A 22561-nucleotide genomic window follows, 5' to 3' on the forward strand; every position below is an offset into this window, starting at 1 on the left:
CTCTCTCTCTCTCTCTCTCTCTCTCTCTTATTTTGTCCTGCCCTCCACACACTTTCTCTCTAGTCAGTCTATCACTTTTATCACATCCTTTCTTAGTAGTTATATCCTCTCTCTCTCTCTCTCTCTCTCTCTCTCTCTCTCTCTCTCTCTCTCTCTCTCTCTCTCTCTCTCTCTCTCTCTCGTTCTCCTTACATCAGATAAACCAAGAAAATCACAAGCATTCGCCAAGACAGACAAATGTTGATGAATGTGTTGATATGTACCTTAAGAGCAACAGGAATGGATGAAGACTAGTATGAATATGTACACAGTGCAGGTATGTAATGTACATATATGTTGATATGTATATGTATGTTTATGTGCGCATGTGGGCGTTTATGTACATACATGTGCATGTGAGTGGACGGGCCATTCTTCGTCTGTTTCCTGGCGCTACTTCGCTGACGCGGGAGACAGCGATCATGTACAAATAAATAAATAAATAAATAAATAAATAAATATATATATATATATATATATATATATATATATATATATATATATATATATATATATATATTTATTTCATTTCCCAAAAGAAGGAACAGAGGGGGCCAGGAGAGGATATTCCAAAACAGGCCCAGTCCTCTGTTCTTAACGCTACCTCGCTAACGCGGGAAATGGCGAATAGTTTAAAAAAAAAAAAGAAAAAAAATATATATATATAATCTTGACTGTCAGGGAAACATTCAACATCCGGCTTCATGTTGATAAAACACCAGCACATACAACACAACAGATTATGCTGTAGCAAGCGTCCTCAATCCGTGTTTACGAGCACTGAACGTCAGGCTTGAGCTGGCGTCAGCTTGTGTACCAGTAGAAGTGTGGCGTTCTCAAACGAGGCCCTGGAACCGGACTCCTCGCAAACCTACACCTACACAAAGAAAACCAGAAAAGCACACACAAATCCTCGAGGGAAATGATATACATGTCACGCATCGCGAGAGAGAGAGAGAGAGAGAGAGAGAGAGAGAGAGAGAGAGAGAGAGAGAGAGAGAGAGAGAGAGAGAGAGTGTGTGTGTGTGACGCCCGTGACCTGTACCCATGTCAGCCGCGGGGTTATTACTGTGCGACCCCTATCCCCACATCCCTGTGAGCGGTAGCGCAAAAGGATTACACAGGTCACAGAGGGGGGGGTCTTTTGTCGATCCCCTCACCCTGTGGGTTAGACACTCAATACATGCATGGCTACAGAGTGAGGAAGAAGAGGAAGGAAGGAAGGGAGGGAGGAAGGTGGGTGGGTGACGACAGCCCTCGACGGTACGGCGTCTGTAAACGTCCAACAGCCACCCATCCACCCAAGCATGGTTCATCCTCCCTTCTTACCTCACTCCCAGCAACCTCCCATTGCTATCCTCACTGGGCCATGGTTTTCTGCCCTCTCCCTGCATGCAGATCGGCACCGGCTGGTCTCCCTTATTACTAATTCTTCCCATTATAGAAAGTGACATCAATATTCACGTCTCGTTACCTCCAGACCTCTCGGGCTTTCAAGTATTCATTTGCCTTTACGTTATCTAATGATTCTGGGTCATCGGCTTTCACACACACACGTAGTCTCCATGACCCCCCCTGGTATAGCTCGTCCTTACTGGAGGACGCGCGGCCACCGACCACGCAACCAACTCGCCAGCAATCCAACCAGGCGTAGAGGATCCACCTAATTACTTGGACGAAGTGGTAGAGATCGACTGGAACAACCCCTTGGACTGTACGGTCATTATGCAGAGTTACGGTACACACATGAGAATCAGCCCATCCGTGAGGGGTAGTGAGTGCCAACAGACCAACACAAGGGGCCAGTCGAACGCTGCACAAGTAGGCGAAGGCAGATCTGACGTTGAAGTGGAGGAACAGAAGAGGAAAGCAATCTAGATATCTGTCTAAGCAGCTACGTACACCTCATACATGATGCTGAATACATCAAGTGTTATAAAACTGGTGAACTGGAAGAAGTCTTGGTCATCCCCAGTGCTAAATGCCCTTTGAAAAGGCCTGTCGGTACAGCAAACGACATCACATATCACTTTTCAAGTTCGACCTCTCGATCAAGTACAGGATTCACCTCACTATCATTTATCATTGTACCTCAAACCCTTCTCCCCATCTGCTGCTGTATACCAGCCTCCTACAACGACAGGCTGACATCAACAGTGGAGGGTGGAGTCCATGGACTGCGTGCGCTGAAGGGAAGAGACAGACCCAACCCTGAGACCAAAGTGGTGTTACCTTCACACCACTGGCGCTCAGGAAGGCCACGCCTCGGCCCACGCCCACAAACTCCCAAGGTGGTGTGGCGTGTGAGGTTTAAATAAAACTTCCTCTATGCATATTCAATACCGGGATGCCCCACCAACGATCCTCAAACTTCATGGAGCCATCATCATCTATGAACGGTAAACACTACCATAAAAAAGAGACTTAATTTTTCCTTGAAGAAAAAAAAAGGGGTATCCCCATTCCATAATATACAGTGGCTTGATAATAAATGCTCGGTGCATTAGACACTTCAACGAGACAAGAGTCATATGTATGCGTCATACGTCATCCGCACACCCGTCTCAAGAGACCAGAACCAAAACAGGTGTTTCCAGTCACGTTTTATTCGTGGGAACCTCGGCCCAACACAGACACCACCCACAGGGACTTATCTCTCTCCTTTTTTCCCCCTCCCTCAGGATAACCAGCTGCCCTTGAGCCAGAGCGGTTCTTGTGGCTCGGCCTCGCCCAAGACCCCGCCGGTAGGGTGGGTAGCACTCGCTCCCTCAGGCCACTGTCAAGTGTGGCAAGAAGAAAATGACACATCCTCCAAGATTCATTGCCCACTGCAGAGGATGATATTCGGGGAGTAGAGTGGATGTGATGGATAATATTTCCAATACTAATTCGATAATCGAAAATTCTTGGAGATAAATTTCTTATAAGAAAATGGTTTGAATACTTTTTTCACTTGCATTATTCCCTCCACTGACGTGCTAATACATCACGAAGAGATATCAAAAAATATATCAAAAGCATCTCAAACTTAACTCGTAAAGGTTCTTCATTTGAAAAAAAAAATAAGAGAAATACATCTATTTTACGTAAAACATTAGACAGTAAATAACATGCATCAGAGACATGTCTAAGCAGCAGCTGCTGTTAAGCAAAAACCTACGTACATAATAGCTCAAAAAGCTTTCGCGTCTCTGCGTTCGGCAATGTACGGGCCAGGACCGTACCCGATGGTCGTCAGGGGAAGCCAAGAAACATCCAGCAACCAACAACGGCAGCAACCAATAACAGCAGCCAGCCAGCCAGACAGACAGACAAAGTTCCCCCCAGGCAGCACTGGCAAGCTCCCGACCCCCCTGTGTAATGCGCCACAGAAGCCAGCACAAAAGCGGGCCGGCGCCTCAGTTAACTGGCGACGGTATACCACCACCAGACGCGTGGGAAGGGGAGGGGAAGGGAAGGGGAGGTGGGGAAGGGGAGACCCAGAACTGAAACCGCCCTCCCGTCTGCTGGTGCCTGGCTATGGCGCATCGAGCCTCCACCACCAACAGTCATCCTGATCTTCCCTAAACGACGTACACAAGGTGGGAAAAAAAAAAATGTATCATCCATCTTCGATGCGTTTCGAAATGACCACTACGACCCGTGTTGTCCTCGGCGTCAGTGTGAGGCACATGGTATGCGTCAGTGTGAGGCACATTCCTAAATAATTATGGTAGACCCGTTTTACAATCATTTTACACCGACATATAAAATAATTCGAGCATTTGTTAGAGCATTCGATGCTGTCGGATACCATGAGAAAACAGGGCTACCAATGTGAGGCCAGACCAATGGGCATGTCTCAAAGTCCTTCGTCCGTGGTGTCATATTGTTTCCCACAAAAAAGGGGGTAAGATACTTTTTTCACCGTGTGTACATCTATGGCCACTATAAATCTCAGCACATCTAAAAATCACGCCAAAGAAAAACAAAAACAAAAAAAAAATAGCTTGCCGTACGGTTTTAAACATGATACGTATTATCGATAAGAAGATAAGGACGACTACAATATCTTTATCGTTCGATAAGGATCCTGATTTTCAGGACGTCCGAGATAAGACAGATGTACGTTTAAATGACATGACATCTGCAAGATAAGACAGATGTACGTTTAAATGACTTGACATCTGCAAGATAAGACAGATGTACGTTTAAATGACATGACATCTGCAAGATAAGACAGATGTACGTTTAAATGACATGACATCTGCAAGATAAGACAGATGTACGTTTAAATGACTTGACATCTGCAAGATAAGACAGATGTACGTTTAAATGACTTGACATCTGCAAGATAAGACAGATGTACGTTTAAATGACATGACATCTGCAAGATAAGACAGATGTACGTTTAAATGACATGACATCTGCAAGATAAGACAGATGTACGTTTAAATGACTTGACATCTGCAAGATAAGACAGATGTACGTTTAAATGACATGACATCTGTAAGATAAGACAGATGTACGTTTAAATGACTTGACATCTGCAAGATAAGACAGATGTACGTTTAAATGACATGACATCTGCAAGATAAGACAGATGTACGTTTAAATGACATGACATCTGCAAGATAAGACAGATGTACGTTTAAATGACATGACATCTGCAAGATAAGACAGATGTACGTTTAAATGACTTGACATCTGCAAGATAAGACAGATGTACGTTTAAATGACATGACATCTGCAAGATAAGACAGATGTACGTTTAAATGACTTGACATCTGCAAGATAAGACAGATGTACGTTTAAATGACATGACATCTGCAAGATAAGACAGATGTACGTTTAAATGACATGACATCTGCAGGAAGATGCCTACAGGGGGAACACACACGTACTGAGCACAACACTTCAGTAACTGCTCATCAACACCTTATGCTTCCTCGAGCAGCCTTTAACGCCATCCATCCCGGGCTGATGATCCCAGTCATCACAAGGCAGGCGACGAAGAAGCAGCAAAGAGTCTGTATTACCTCCAAGGTCCTCGAGGGCCATTGTAAAATGCAGTATGTGTTGCCTTTAAGCTCCGCTGCTCACCCATCAAAGGAAAGACGACCCCCCTAGCAATAAACTTCGGGACATATTTCGTCACATCAGATGGTCATAATGTCCAAGTAAAGGAAACACATGAGGAAAGAGCCACTGAGGAAATGAGATATAACCCACGAAACACATAGGCTAAACACGATTTCGAGATGGCCATTGAGAACATGTCCAATGCACTCTCTCCCTAAGACTTCTGAAAACTCGTTCGTTGAAAAAAAAAAAAAAGGCAAAACACATCTTGCATGAGCACGAAATAAACTCGAGAGAGAATATCTTGATTCTATCATCATCCCTGAGTGCTCGAAACCCTAATAATTATCCCCCCCCCCCCTCCACACACACACACACACACACACACACACACAACTCCGCTCTTCAAGCCTTGCGAAACTATATGACAAAATGCTCAGAGATCTTTCACAGCCTATATATATATATATATATATATATATATATATATATATATATATATATATATATATATATATATATAGGAATGGAAGTAATTACTAGGAACGACTAAACTCACTACGACTGTAAGCTACCAGGCGCAGACAGGAGAATTTCAACACCATCTATTACCTGGAAAAATCCTGGAAGGCACGGTGCCCAACTTACACTATGAAACCACTTCCTAATGGTACGACAGGCATGGTCGAATCTGTAAATACAACCACTAAAATCCCAGGGAGAACATCTTAAAACACCCGGGGCCCGAGACTCTTCAACGCATTGAGTGTAATCACCAGACACGTCAAACTGGAGGGGGTTTACGAGTGCCCTGGACGAGTCATTATAAAGTGTATACCAGTCCCAGCCAGGCAACTGTGGCTACCTGGACCTGTGGGCTCCGGCTCCCAAGAACAACCTGGTTGACCAACGGTACAACCCAGCGCCGAGACACAGCCCGTCCTGGGTTGGGGGAGGTAAATGACCCTTGAAGGATAAACTATGTAGACCAGATATACACCAGGTCAGCCGTGATAACATGAATACTCTGGATAAGATCAGTGGTGATAATAAGTCAGCGGTGATAACAAAAATCACAAGAGCCAGGTCAGCAGAGATAAAAGAAAAAAAAGCTGAGCCAGGTCAGCAATGATCACAAAACCCCCTGAGTCAGGTCAGCAATGATCACAAAACCCCCTGAGTCAGGTCAGCAATGATCACAAAACTCCCTGAGTCAGGTCAGCCATGATCACAAAACCCCCTGAGTCAGGTCAGCAAAGATCACAAAACCCCCTGAGTCAGGTCAGCGGTGATACAATAACAATAAAAAATGGACTGAACACCCGCTCTGTGTTTGTGGCGTGAGACCAGAACACAACACCTTGTCTCCGAGCAGAGATGATGGCTGCCACCGGTGCGTCAACAGACAAATACAGCATAGCCTTACCCAACATGTCAACAACAGGGAGTGGGAGGGGGAGGAAGGAACCCTCGGGAGGAACCCCTCTCCCCTTTTCCCCTCCCTCCCACACTCGTCCATCAAAAACGAGGAAGCGAAGGGTAATTTGTGAACCTTGTCTGCGTGTCCCCCCCTCCCCACCCAACCTCCTCTACAGCGCGGGCGTGTGTGCGGCTTAATGACCATACATTCAACTCTCAGTCATTAACTTCAAAACACTACCGTACACACACACTAACAAGCAGTTGTCTCTGTACGGGACTAGTTACAGGCATGAGGCCAACCAACCCCCTTACTCCATCCTCCCATCCCTCTGTGCCATAGACGAACACCAGCCCGGCCAGACACGAGTGGCGACCGGTTTCGTTCTGCAGGGAACACCCAGTCCTGAGCGCGTACCAGGAACCAGGAGCAAGTCGTAGTGTCGTGAGTTATAGCTCTTCTTCCCCCCCCCCACTCACTTCCCTCCCACCTCGGTACCAGCTCTGGCTGGCAACCGTCCAAACACCGGCCACGGAGCAGCAATGGTCCTAACCGACGCTAATCTCTTTGAGGCTTAGCGAAAACAAGCTGTTCAGTGGTTCGATGCTCGCTAATTTCTCCAAGATGGTTCGGTAATGAAGAGACGCATGACGGGATTACAAACGTGTGCTTTATCTTCTGGTTAGTGACAATAGATTTTGGAATATGACATGGAGCGATCTGAAGTCCATTGCTAGACGAATGATCTATGACATATTGACATACACTGCCCAAGGACCCCTTTCTTGAAAGGGTCCTGGATTTAATTCTGGACCCCTTTTCCAGACGCTCCATGCAGCTCCAAGGCTGCGCTGCCTCCAGGAGCATGGAAATGATGGACTCTTTTGAAGTAGGAAGTTCTAAGAGGCTGTACTCCCGATAATACAGCTTCACCAAAGGTGAGATTTGACCTGCAGGCGGAGCCCGGTAACATACGGATACATAGTGTTGTTGTTGTTCATTTTCTTTTAAACCAAAACTTGGCACTTGTGGGGACCCCCCAATCCCTTCTCCCTGCAATATTAGGGTTCCCCCCCCCCCCCCCGTTTTCTAACGCTACTCGCGTTCACTTTCTCTTCAGCCAACTAGTTCCACAAGTCACACAACTCTAGGTCGTGAAGAATAGCTTCCTCACCTCCACCCAGACACTTTTCCTGCGTAGCTTCCAGTTAAGCCATCATCTCATTCCGGACTTTCTCTCCTGAGTTATGTGGACTCCTCTCTGCTAACGTCTTCGGGACCTTCTTGGAAATTTGTGTGTGTGTGTGTGTGTGTGTGTGTGTGTGTGTGTGTGTGTGTGTGTGTGTGTGTGTGTGTGTGTGTGGCTATCGCGTCTCCCTTCCTTCCTTCCTTCTTCCAACGCTGGCATATCAAGAGCTTGCCACTCCTCTCGTTCCGATTCATTCTACTCTCGTGCCATTCTTGCCGCCGTCGTCCCTCTGAATCCTTACGAACAAGTTCCCTTCGGTTCGCATGGGTCATGGCTACAACAGACTGTCGGAAGCATTTTCCAGCGGAAGCCAAAAGGATGGGCGTCTTGTTCGTCTGCCTGAAACGTCTCACTGTTCATGTGTATTCGAGGGCAAGTTTGGACGATCAATACACATAGTTTGCGTCGTTCACGAATATTTTCTCATGAATATTCTCGTAGAGAAGTGTTTCGCCTGATGATGTCTTCTCCTTAGTTCCCTCTCACGGTTCATGGGTTTTCAATACGGTACTCACCGCCTGATCTAGTTTTCAATCCCCTTTCCTATTTTCCAGAATCTCCATTCTCCAGGATCACATCCCATTAACCATCAGTTCGACCATTCATTCTATCCGCAACTTAGCAACATTTAGTCGTCTATCTTAATTCCCACTTCTTAATTTTTGGGGGGGAATTTTCAAGAAAAAAAATGATATTCTAGTGTAGTTCTGTCTCGTCCGGGAAGTCATTCCCATACATCAGAAATAACAATCCAGTAATTGAAGCCTGTGGGAAAGCCAAGTTTTCAGAACCCTTCGTCTACCTAGACTAAAAGAGTTTCCCCTCCCCCTCAAAACATGTGTCGTCTGTTCCCTTCCTGATGGAAGAATGACAATCCATTTACCTGGCCCTCCTAGGACTTGGATACCTAGCTTCCTCAACCACCTTCTGGTTGGAGAAGCGAAAACAGCATCGAAGGTCCTCTCGCACTCCAGGACGGACACAAAGTACACTGCTCACTCCCAGATAGAAACGTTCAACAGACGCGTGATGCAGCAACGTTTTTCATCTTCGTTTCTGACACCGTCCCCTGTCTTCTGGTCCGGTATGTTGTGCCAGCCATGGAATCCTCTGTCTACTTCCTGATTACCTTGATCATCATCTTCCAGGCCGCGTTCGTCAGATGAATGTTCAACGATACACTCTCTCTCTCTCTCTCTCTCTCTCTCTCTCTCTCTCTCTCTCTCTCTCTCTCTCTCTCTTCCTAGCCCTCTTCCATGCTGGCAGCATGGAAACAATCTCCTCTTAACAAAAAAAAAAAAAAAAGGAGAGGTCTGAAACACCATCAGTTGGGTGCCCGCCACCCCTTCCACTCGAAGACTGAGCACCAATCAGAGTCATGAGATTCATGCATGGCTCATCATCTCCTGTATGGTCCTCCTTACTTCGAACGGCTTCACCTTAGCACCATGGAGGGTCTCTCTCTCTCTCTCTCTCTCTCTCTCTCTCTCTCTCTCTCTCTCTCTCTCTCTCTCTCTCTCTCTCCCTGCCTTACACACACCAGCGATGGGACGTCCAAATCCTCGTAAGTGGTAAAACAAACTTCGAAACTTTGTATTCAACTCTTAGCATATACGTCCACATTAATGTCACTGTATCTCTTCCTTCTGGGTTATTTAATCTAATTATCCGGTCCCTCTACAATCAAGTTGTCCTTGTATAGTTTTGTGTCACTTTTATTACCTTCGGTAAATCTATTACCAACTGTAAATCTATTCTATCATCTTTCGAAAGCAACCTGACTTGCGTGCCAATCTTGCCCCACACTGCGCCTCTGTGTTATCCTAATCTTATCATACACATGTAAAACTATTCTCTCGTCCCTCTTATCTAATCCCCTTTCCCTCGGCCTCCCTTCTCCTGGTGCCAATCCTTTTCACGCCATCGTCGAAGACTTCACAGACTTTTGTTGCAGTGTTACTGACCTGGTGTTGGACTATGGCTTTCCTTATCTCTGTATCCCGGGTGAAGTCTCGTGTGGGGGGTCTTCTACCCCCACACAACCCAGACTGAATTAGAAGTTCTTATTTAACCAGTATGTCTTGTCCTGGGTTTCTATTTTCTCGAGACGAACTTTCTCAACCCTCTATGTTACTCTTTCCGATCACTAGGCAATCAGCTTTTCCACTCTGAGGTTCTTAAAGTATGACCTCAATTTCTGTGGGTGCGTCTCTAGCCCTACGGACATCTGATACATGTTGGTAGAAACACCTCTCTTGTCTACAGTCTTGGCACGTACGTCACCAAGCGTGTGTGTGTGTGAGTGAGTGTGTGTGTGTGTGTGTGTGTGTGTGTGTGTGTGTGTGTGTGTGTGTGTGTGTGTGTGTGTGTGTGTGTGTGTTTGTGTGCGTGTGTGTGTGATTACTAAATGTACGGGAGCGAGTTTTACACTCAGTGTTGCCCCATATATTAATCTTGTATATATGTGTACTACATCATTACTCCTGTACTTGTATACACACCCATATACACCTAAGCCTAAGCCAGGTATAAGTTTATCGACCAATCCAAATTGGAGGATGAACACCTGGGTTGACAGTGGGCCTACTGCCGCGCCCATGCGGGCCCGATCCTAAAAGGGCCAGCGCTGAGGCATGGTCAGTAATTCTAACCGTGGTGTGTGTGTGTGTGTGTGTGAGTGTGTGTGTGTGAGTGTGTGTGTGTGTGTGTGTGTGTGTGTGTGTGTGTGTGTGTGTGTGTGAGTGTGTGTGTGTGTTGAAGGCTTCGATAAATAAACTTCGTATGTTGCTGAGCTTTATGTTTTCCCTCCTTTCATAAGCCTCACACAAGCGACATCCATCAACGAACCATCATACTCCAAACCCACTTATCAAAACAAGACGACAAGCTGTGTCCAAAATCCCTCGTTCGACACCGACTGACAAACGCACGTTAACTCGCACTCCGTTCTCTTTAACTACCATCCACAGAATACGACACGACATACTGAATAGTCGCTATGAGGTCGAGAGAGAGAGAGAGAGGATGAAATTGCCACACATCATCAGTGGCCACCATAGCAAACACAGCTGCGCAGTATCTCCAAGAGATGATGGGCGAGTACTGGCAATATCTCTAACAAGGCCTAGCGCAGTCTCTTTTTTTTTCTATGAGCAAGTCTCGTGAAGGCAGATCCACAACAGACGATCATAATCCTCTAAGGGAAACTGCGCACCCGCTGACGGAGGGGGAGCAGTCGTGCGACAGCGGCCGGCGGCAAAGAGAAGAGTTACGCCCGCACATGTGGGGCCCTCGTCCGTCTTGCATGATGATGACGACACGAGGTCGAGAGAGAGAGAGAGAGAGAGAGAGAGAGAGAGAGAGAGAGAGAGAGAGAGAGAGAGGAACGACAGGATGAGAGAAAAAAAAAACTTGTCCGACAGCATCAGCCAGGAACTCAAAGTCATAACGGCTCGAAGAGGCAGTCTGGGGCTTGGGCCTTGAGATGACACACAGCCAGGTGGGTGGAGAGGCGTCTCCCCACGCCCACACATGCCACCACATCTCAACCTCCCCCCTCCTCCTCTCCATCCACCCCCCCAACCACCTCCCACATGTTTATAAGCCTTCCTCTTCCCACACACCGTCTTCCACCTACCCTCCTCCCGTTTTCTTCTGAACCCCACTCCCACCCGCCTTCTTCCTCCTCCCACGACTTTAACGACCTTCTTCCCATCTCCATCCATATGATGATGATGACATCTTCCTCCCCCCCCCACTCCCTCCTCTCCTTCCATCTCCACAGATTACTCCATACATTCACCATTCTCCACTCCCCCTCTTCCTCCTCCTCCTCATATCTGCCTTATCACCCTGCGCCCCCAAGTCGGCCTCTTCCTCCACCACTAAACAAGGAGGTGTTCAAGCATACCAAAAGTAGATTAAATTTACATAACCGACAAGGAACCACTACGCACCTTTGTCAACTTCGAGGTGGGAGGGAGGTGCACGTCAGATTAAGTCGAGATAAAGGTATGAGTTATATAACAACTGTCAAGTTCACACACTTCTGTTCTTCCTTCATCGTCAGGGACATATTCTTGCAATTTCACATACAATATATATATATATATATATATATATATATATATATATATATATATATATGCAATAATTCCACAAGAAAGTGAAACACAATACGTTCCCAAGCGCACTTTCGTGTGATGATTACGTCATAAGGCTAGATAAAGGTACGAGACATAGAGCAAGCAGTTGATATACAAGGAAGAAGCGTAGCTAAAACGCCATTGGTTTTGCTACGTCTCTTCCTTGTATATTAACTGATTGTTCCACGTCTTTTATCTCATTCCTGTATCTCCCCTGATGATGCGATCATTACACGAAAATGCACTTGGGAACTTATCGTGTTTCATTTACCTGTGGGAATTATTGCATATACTAGATCACGCGCACCACTGTGACCTCTTGCAATATATATATATATATATATATATATATATATATATATATATATATATATATATATATAGATATATGAATCAAAATGGTATACCATTATCGGAGATCTAGAGGGCCAACTGCCAACAACTTTTGGGCAGCTACATAGCATCATATATGATCCTAAAAGCACATATTCCGAGTCTTCTTCATCATTCCCACATATGACAGGTATATACTGCCCACATCGCCACCAGTGGTGTAGAGGCTGGAGACCATCGTGGTTCGGTTACAGCACCGCCTGCCTCTCGTGGGGCCTGGCGGCAGCACACCGCTGCGGACCACTTAGCCAAACGTAATTACAGGAAGGTAAAGCGGATGGATTGGAGAAGGGAGGGCATGTCCTCTCCAGGGTGAGTCTCGTCTCCTCAGACACACTGCCACTACGTGCACGGGGTAGGTCCTCTCCGGGGTGAGACTTATCCTCGCCCGACACTACCACTGCGTGCACGGGGTACGTCCTCTCCGGGGTGAGACTCTTCTCCACACACTACCGCTTCGCACACGGGGTAGGTCCTCTCCGGGGTGAGACTCGTCCCAAGACACGACCAGTGAGTGTAAGAGATAGATAGGTCCTCTCCGGGGTTAGACTCGTCCCCAGACACTACCACTTCCTGCATGGTGCAAGTCCTCTCTGGGGGTGAGGCTCTTTTTCCGACGCTACCACTACTTGCACGGAGCAGGTTCCCTCAGGTGAGACAGGGAGTGTCACTCACCTTACAGGAACATAATAAGAACTTTAGTTACCAGTACCACATAACTTAGCACCACATTAGCAAAGCATTAACCCTCAAGCATTAACATGAACGGATATCTTTGAAGAATATATGTAACCATCAATAAACGAATGAAATAGTATAGCCCCACACATAAACACGACCAGAACGTGGCACAATGGTTAGCGAGGCGACCCACCACTCTTAAAAGAGTCGGGATTCGAGTCCTCCCGGATATGGCAACCGAGCTCACAGCCTCTTTTGTGGTTCGTTGATAAATGGGTACCTGACGCAGGCTTGGGGTGTGTATACATGGTATGTATACTTTTTAAGGTTGAACCATGGTATGCAAACAACGTAATGAGACTGGGTAACACAGGTATAAAACTCTTCGTAACACACAAACTAATAATACATAGACAAGACAGCGCGTCACTATATGTATACATACATACATAAACATAATGCTTTCGTTATGCATTATGAAACTTGCCAAGTCATCTTCATCCACTCGACTGATTCACTGACCAACCACTAATACTGCTCATACAACGATGACCAGTGATATACGTAATTACGTAGGGGACATCTGTAACCTGTGCTGAATGAGTTCAATGCCCTTGCTTGCTTTATACCCACCCGTGCCCTCCTACTATACCAAGGAAACTCACCCTTTACTACCGCTGTAGCAAGCTGCAGTAAGTATAACTGGCCCTCTGTAGCCCTCTAGTTGGCAGTAAGACACCTCTCCCTACACAGATCACAAGAGTTCACCATTGTTTCTTTGTCATTCACTTTATAAACAGGGACTGCGCGTCAGTGTTTATATCTAGCGGTGTCCTGGTGGTACGGCAGCGTGGTGGAGACGCGCACACCAACACGCCTCCCTGCCAGACGCACGACGTTCTCCGCCAGCTAGCTACGGGTGAACGTCAAACTGTTGAGTACTCTGTTATCTGAGGGAGATAATGGAGATTCCTCCTTGAGTGAGTCACGGGGGGTAAAGGGGCTGAGGATGAGTACTTAAAACCTAGGATGAACACAGCTCCCAAGGTCACTCACCGTAGCCACCACCATCCACTGACAACAAACCCCTCCTCCCCCTCCCAAACCACTGGACACGATAAACTGCCACAGCCTTGTACAAGGATTACCATCCACGAGACCGTGCATCAATTTACTCTCATGCCTTACCCTGACTTCGGGGTCTGTTGTCTATATATGCAGTTCAATCTATACAACTCGGTTACCTTGGCAAAAGCTGTCAGGGTTGGATATCCTAAACTGCTTGTTTGCTACGCATCTACAATTTCTTTATTAGTCTGTACAGTGGAAACTGGCTAATCCGGTACACTCTAGAGGAAGCCGTCTAGATACGAATGTATTTCTTTTCAAATGCACGGTGGTTCTTACAATGGTCTGCGCACCTGCCCCGTAGCAGGGTGAGGTGGGCTACACACACATATACGAATCTCCCTTGTTTTTCTCTGTCACTGCCTCTTCCCCCGGATATTACCGTGTACATATGCATTCAACCCAGTGTGCCATCCCAACGGAAAAGTAGCTTAATAAGCGACTGGGCTTTCCATTAATACAGAAGCTAGATAGTCACCCACCGAATACACGAGTCTGACCAGAATTCGGAAAACGGAGGAGAACAAAGTAATTTTGTCTTCGATTTCGTTGTCTTCTGGTTGTCGACGATACACACTCTGAATTCTCCCGAACTTTCTGAGCTTTACGAATACACTGGACATTGTTAAACGGTGGGTCGGCGAAATATGACCTCGGGTCAATTGTGTGGTTATGAGTGTGTGATTATGTTCATTCCTGGGTTACGTCCGGTCAGTTGGAGGGAAGGAGGTGGGTGGGGAGGGTGACGTCACGCTTCCCAATGTTGAACGAGAACCAGATGACCTTGACCACCACCGCCGCCACCTACTCCTCCTCCACCTCCTCCAGGGTCCCGCACTCCACCTCCAGGATACGGAGGGCTATTTTTACGTGTATGACGTTGTGTGTGTGGGGGGGGGGGAGTCGGGTTTATGTGGCCACACGTGGGAGTCGGGTTTATGTGGCCACACGTGGGACCGGGTCATCATTAGCTATGATCTATCCTCAACCCAACTCTCATGACTTTTCCCTTCACGAACAGTGAGGGAACGTGGTCGCCATCCGATACGTATGTGTGTGTGTGTGTGTGGGTGTGTGTGTCTGAGAACTACCTTGTCATTAGATCATTCATCAGCTAAAGGACAGCTCACTAATGATGTGAAACGAAAGAAAAAGAGGAAGGGTCAGCACACATCACCATTATCATCTGATATGCTCATTTTTTTTTTTTTATCAATACAAGAGAATTGTAGACAGGATCAGAAAACATTCAATAAGTGACGAACACAAAATCCAGTCCACTGAAGGAATAGGATGCCAGTGAAAGACCTTAGAGAGGTGTAGCATCATGATCTGTACACGATCCAGCATCCCAATGGTACCGCTAGGCTTCATTTGGAAGACTCGCCACATGACATGTGTTCAACTGGTTCCCTAAAGTATCGGGTGTCACACATGGTCAGCTACGTGCTCAAACCAGGCCTCTGACGAGAAGTGACCCGGCAGATATCACAGTGATAACCCCATTTTTCCGAGACTGTGCGTATACTACAACGTAATTGTAATAAATCAAATTATTTTACCGATCACTGTAACCACTTTCATTTGCAAGGAACGGGGTGGACACACACACACACACACACACACACACACACACACACACACACACACACACACACACCTGTTCTACCTCCTTCATATACCCAACACACCGCCCTCATTCTACTTCATACTTCACACACATCCCAGTCCAATTCATTCATCCTTCACACATAGCCCCAGTCCACTTCATACGTCACATTCAGCCCTAATCCACCTCCTTCACACGTCACATACGGCCCAATCCACTTCCTTCATGCGTCACCCATATCCCCACTCCACACATTACACACACAGCCCCAATCCACTTCATACAATACCACACAGTCTCACTCCACTGAGCAACATACCAGACAGTCTCACTCCACTGAACCTCCACTCAACTTCATGCATACCAGACAGTCTCACTCCTCTTTATATATACCACACACTATTACTCCACTTCCCCCATACGTCATAAACATAGCCGCCTCCTCCTCACCCCACTTCATACGTTACTCTCACCCCCTACTCCACTTCCTTCAACAGGCATCCTCAGTCTATTTTCAGTACAAGAAAAATAAAAACTGAAAATCTTTTATGAATATCAATGTCAACCTCTTTCCTTAACCTAACCAGGTGTGCTTTCCATCCCACTGCCATACCCAGGACATCATAGTTTCAGCAATATATCGCATTTTGATACGAAAAAATCGTCCCACATTTTGATATAAAAAAAAAATTGTCCCACATTTTGACAAAAAAAAAATCGTCCCATATCTTGATATCTTCTTGATATCTTCGTCCCATATCTTCGTGCCATCAAGCACATATATACACACATACTCTATTCCCTCCTCCCACCCAGCCTTTCTCGTGCCTAGAACCGTCCGTGCACTCAAAACTTGCTCCTGTGATCTGTCTAAATCCATTCACACTCCACAATACGTGCCAAAATCATCTCACTGAACCTGTTCCTTAAACTTAGCCAAACTCTCTTATGGCATCATATCTCTCTTGCCTATAGGGTAGAAAATTCCCTTACTTTATCGATCCAATCTAAGTTTTTATATCCACACACTCACTGCACAGCACTTTACTGACCCAAGTCCACATTTCCGATCACTCTCACACGTGTTTACGCTACGGTAGACCCAACACCCCTCCTACTTCTGGCTCACCGTTTATCACTCAGGGTTTCAACTATGTGACGGGGGTACATTCCATCACCCAGCCAAACGCACCAAACAGCAAGAGCCTTCATCTCTACATTCAACCCTATTACACACACACACACACACACACACACAGGGTAAAGTACCGTACAAATAGGCAATCACAAAAACGTAATTGCAAACACAAGGTAACACGAGTGTAGAACTCCCTCCCCCCGTAACACAAACAGGGCCCACAAACTGACTACCACAGCGAATCGCAACTCCGCACGGAGTCGCTCCAGTGAGAGCACCAATCCACCAGCCATCCACATACCTCCCACTCCACACGAGGAGATCTCAACCCTGCAAGAAAGCGACTTGGCGATGGTCGGTCGAGGAGGACGAGGAGAAGGAGAGGGAGGAGGAAGAGGTCACGTCATTCACCAAGCCAAACTTTGGCCTCTCATCCGGAAACGGTAAACAGACTCTAAGGACTTAAATATGCAGTCGATCAATACCAGACGACTTTGCCAGAGGATTATCATACTTTTTAAGTTCAGCAACTTCAAGCACATATGTACGACTTACGATCATCATACGAACGGAAACGACGAATGTACCTCGCCTACGTTCACTTCGATGCCAACATAAAAGGCAGGACATACTTTAGCTCCTAATCTACTGATGTAAGTGATTAAGTGGTTCATTAATCAAAAAGACTATATCTGTCTCGGTTATGAGCCAATTAAAACGCCTTTGTCTTGGTGATCAACCAGATAAAAGGCCTTTGTCTTGGTGATCAACCAAATAAAAGGCCTTTGTCTTAGTGATCAACCAATCAAAAGGCCTTTGTCTCGGTGATCAACCAATTAAAAGGCCTTGATCCTTAAAAAAAAATGACAATTTTGTCTAAGTTCAGTAAACACTGAAATCATAACTTGTCTTGTTTGCTAAACAACACCGGAAACTGTGATACAGAGGGTAGGTGTGTTACTGTCTGTCTGCGAGCAATAAACAATGACATTGAGTTACTGTCCGAGTTACAATCAGCCTAAGCTTTATGAGTTACCACCGGCCTGAGCTTGGTTTACTACTGTCTAAACTCTATAAATTGCCGCCGGACTAAGCTTGGTTTGCTACTGCCTAAGTCTTATGAGTTGCCGCCGGACTAAGTTTGGTTTGCTACTGCCTAAGCTTTATGAGTTACCACCGGCCTAAGTTTGGACTCTTACTGCCAAAGTTTTATGAGTTACGCCAGCCTTATTTTCGTTGCTACTCCCCAAGGTTTATGAGTTACCACTAGCCTAAAGCTTAGCTCCTACTGCCTCACTACAGGAGCTATAAAACCAGTCTAAGCTCTACGAAGTACAAGCAACTTCAGCTTGGGCTGCTACTGTCTAAGCTGTATAAGTTACCCCTACGAAGCACAACCAGCTTCAGCTTGGGCTGCTACTGTCTAAGCTGTATAAGTTACCCCTACGAAGCACAACCAGCTTCAGCTGAGGATGCTACTGTCTAAGCTGTATAAGTTACCCCTACGAAGCACAACCAGCTTCAGCTTAGGATGCTGCTGTCTAAGCTGTATAAGTTACCTCTACGAAGCACAACCAGCTTCAGCTTGGGCTGCTCCTGTCTAAACCTGTGCGAGCTAACAATACAGCCGTTCTACGCATGGAGAAGACAGAGAACACAAATCTACACTCAGGTTAGTAATCATCCGATCGGTAACCCCGGATATCCGAACGATAACCGGATATCCGGTTCATAGAACCAGTTCACGTCTCCTTTCAGTTACGTGTTGCTGATCGCTACTGCTATTGCCGCCACCGCCACCGATACAGCCACAGTCGACACACACACACACACACACACACGCATCACTCACCTTGGTACGTGGTGAAGTCTCCGGGGGTCTTATACTACACCAACACCCCGGGCTGTGGGGTTTGGCCTCTCACTGTTCTGCTGTCGTTTGGTCGACCAAGCTGTTGGAAGCCTCAGCCCGCAGACCCACACAGCCTGGCTGGTCTAGTACACTTTGTAGATACATATTCTTTCTTAAATGTTAGCTGAGACGGCATGGGCACCCGAAGCCCTAATCAGGGCCACCTCTCTCTCTCTCTCTCTCTCTCTCTCTCTCTCTATATATATATATATATATATATATATATATATATATATATATATATATATATATATATATATATATATATATATCTTAGCCTATGCCAGGCACTCATTTTATTAACCAACTCATAGGGGTGAATGAACAGCTGGGTTGACGGTGAACAGACAACCTTAACCAAGATTCGAACCTATCCCCTCGACCCTGGGCGGCCCGTGAGTGCGTCACAGTTACACCAAAAAGGTCCAGTTGAACTCTTAAACTCCTCTACCGTGCATCCCACTGTCTATGACGATAGCAGGAAAGGTGTTGAAGAGCCCTAGGCTCTCTCTCTCTCTCTCTCTCTCTCTCTCTCTCTCTCTCTCTCTCTCTCTGTTCATGCATACCGCACCTCTGCATTTCAGTGGCAGCAGTTCACAGAGAGTCGTCCATGCCTGTCGTGCCAGTGGGATATCATTTCCAACCGTCGGTGGGGAATCGCACCTTTCTACACCAAGCTCTCCAGCAAGGGGTCTTGGGGGATGTCAACATCGCTACACTCCATTCGGTAACGCTAGCGTGGTCATCAAGATCGAAGCAAGTGGCCACATGAAGAGTGAGCTATGGTTCTGATATTCACCAGGAAAACTGGAAAATTGCTACACAAGATGAGGAGGAACGGACAATCTGGAGATGTTTACAAGCAGGAAATGATAATGGAGGAAGATGGAAGCCGATGGTTGAGAAGAAGAAGAAGAAGAAGAAGAAGAAGAAGAAGAAGAAGAAGAAGAAGAAGGAGAAGAAGAAGAGGAACAAGAAGAAGAGGAGCAGCTTTCGAAAACATCCAGGAACTAAGGACGTCAAGTAAGTGACAGATTCTGAGAGAAGCCTGGCAGCACAGGTCGAGCTGCACAGACAAGAGACGAACGTCTTCATAAAACTGTTTTGAAAGTAACTTACTCGACAGCTAGGCTACGTTCCGGGCATAGCATCATATCTTCCCTCCTTTACCTCGCGTCACGATCCAGCGAAATTCTTCTTTTTTTCTCTCTCCGTCTCTCGTCTTCGCCCCCTTTCCTACACCTCTGCATGCTTCAAGAACCCAGTTTTTTTTTTTCCCCAGGTGAAGTTCAAACAGACGACGTCCGACAATCTTCCACTAGTCCTCCTCCTGGTCTTGCGATGGTCCTGCATGGCCCCATTCCTCATCCCAGTAGCTCAAGTCTTTGTGACCAATGGTTTGCACTGTTGCTCTCCTGGTTAAACGGATGCGCACTTAATCCTCCTTGACAAAGGGATTCATTCACTCATACCTTATACATATTCATCCTGGTTCGGAGCTTCTCCTCGAACACGCAGGATGAGAAATGAACAGTTTTAGATCCAGTTCTGTTTACCCTCTTCTTATCATGACTGAATTCACGAGACTTTTCGATACTTGCGGTGATCTATTTATTCTTTTTCACAAAGCCATCCATAGGTGGTAGGACCCATAAGGAATCAATCTTATTGTAGAATGTACTCACTGGTCACGTGGCAGAATTGGGAGACTGTAAAACAGTAAACAGATCAAATGTAAAAAGCATGTAAACGAGTGAAAAACAAAGTCCTAACATCTTCAACGCTAGGTATGCAAATACCAGAGACATTATGGGTCATCTGATGTGTGTGTGGGAGAGAGAGAGAGAGAGAGAGAGAGAGAGAGAGAGAGAGAGAGAGAGAGAGAGAGAGAGAGAGAGAGAGAGAGAGAGAGATGTACACAAATTGGACACACATCTGCAGAAGGTGCCTGAGGATCGGCTAAGGCTGAAGTGGGTTGCGTGGGCCCGGCCCGCATGCCCCCATACACAACAGCCTGACCCTCGTCAAGACCAGAAGAGTCGGCCGCCGCCCCTAGACCGAGCTTGGTGGACGTGGAGGGGAACCTCACACTCTGCACGTAAGGGAAACCTACGGAGGCTCTACGGCTCTGCACAACACGGGGATGTCTTCTCCCTCACGCAGACATTTACCGTACTGGGACAACACATCACTTGCTTCTTTACAAGGAAGCTATCGCTATACAGCGCACCATAACTTCAGTCACACACACACACACAATCTGTGGCCTTAGAATGATCTTGAACACCTCATGAAGAAGGAGTTTCAATCTCTTTTCATGTTCTTTCTCTCGGTAACTATCATTTGACAATAGCGTCTTTAATGATTCTGACAGCCGATAGTCATATAAACCTTAATCCCCTAACCAATCAGCTATCTAAGAGAGTCTTCAAGCTATTAACAAGCAATACGCTGAAAAGCCTTTGGGGGGGAAAGATCTTACCATAGTGACTACACAGGAAATGGCTCAAGCTTTGGATTCTTTTGATAAGACAGACAGACAGACGGAGACAAAGGCCGAGAGCCCGATACATAGACTGATAAGACAGATAGGCAAACACAGACTAAGAGAGAGACTAAGACAAAAGACACATAAGGATAAAGCCAAAATTCTGAACACTTCAGTTATTTGGCCAGATTAAATTCCTCCGCTCACTGGCCACCGGGAAAAAGTGGCCCGTTCATAACAAGGGGCGCCGCCCTCCCCTGCCATGTGCAGGGGAAAAAATGAATATCATACCATCTCAAAATTAAACACTTGAATATAAACACTGCACAATAAGATAGCATGGATATCAAACATGCGGATATATATATATATATATATATATATATATATATATATATATATATATATATATATATATATATATATATATATATATATTGGAAAGGATCACAATTTTGCGCGTGATCAAGATATTCCTATGAGTCCACGGGGAAAATGAAACACGAAAAGTTCCCAAGTGCACTTTCGTGTAATAATCACATCATCTGGGGAGACACAAGAGAGAAATATAACAGTCAGTTGATATACATCGAAGAGACGAAGCTAGGACGCCATTGGTAAACATGAGATTGTCCAAAAACAAATCACATGTTTACCACATGGCGTCCTAGCTTCGTCTCTTCGATGTATATCAATTGACTGTTATATTTCTCTCTTGTGTCTCCCCTGATGATGTGATTATTACACGAAAGTGCACTTGGGAACTTTTCGTGTTTCATTTTCCCCGTGGACTCATAGGAATATATATATATATATATATATATATATATATATATATATATATATATATATATATATATATATATATATATATATATATATATATATATATATATATATATATATTAATGATGGATAAGATCCAGCACAGAACATACGCAAAACAAATAACAAAGATATTGCTACACCTGGTGGGTACCTACTGCCTAATGTATCTTGGAGAGTATTTGAGATAATTTCTACCCCGGTGCAAGGCGAGGTAGCTCTCCCACCTACCACTCCATCCCTTACCCTCCCTCACTTTCCCCATGAGTATCGCGTAGTTTACTCAAGCATGTGTTGTGTACCTGGCAAGAAAATTCATTTCAAATCCAGAGGTGGGAAAAAAAAAAAAAGATTAACTGCAAAACTCATTAATCAGTCATGTTTGACCTCCATATGACACCTCGAGTGTGTGTGTGTGTGTGTGTGTGTGTGTGTGTGTGTGTTGTGTGTGTGTGTGTTGTGTGTGTGTGTGT

General features: G+C 45.7%; 1 protein-coding gene and 1 long non-coding RNA gene across 2 annotated transcripts in view; both read right to left on the minus strand.

Annotated features, from left to right (window-relative positions):
- The window catches only part of LOC139760916 (uncharacterized), a 383133-nt gene extending 369053 nt beyond the window's left edge, over window positions 1-14080 (minus strand). The window contains exon 1 of the long non-coding RNA XR_011715430.1: window positions 13654-14080. This is a non-coding gene — a long non-coding RNA (uncharacterized lncRNA). The remainder of the gene's footprint in view (window positions 1-13653) is intronic.
- MCU (mitochondrial calcium uniporter) overlaps window positions 1-22561 on the minus strand; it is a 725481-nt gene that overhangs the window by 698748 nt on the left and 4172 nt on the right. The window lies entirely within an intron of this gene.

The sequence above is a fragment of the Panulirus ornatus genome, chromosome 38 (assembly GCF_036320965.1).
Source record: "Panulirus ornatus isolate Po-2019 chromosome 38, ASM3632096v1, whole genome shotgun sequence".
Classification (NCBI taxonomy): Eukaryota; Metazoa; Arthropoda; class Malacostraca; order Decapoda; family Palinuridae; genus Panulirus; species Panulirus ornatus.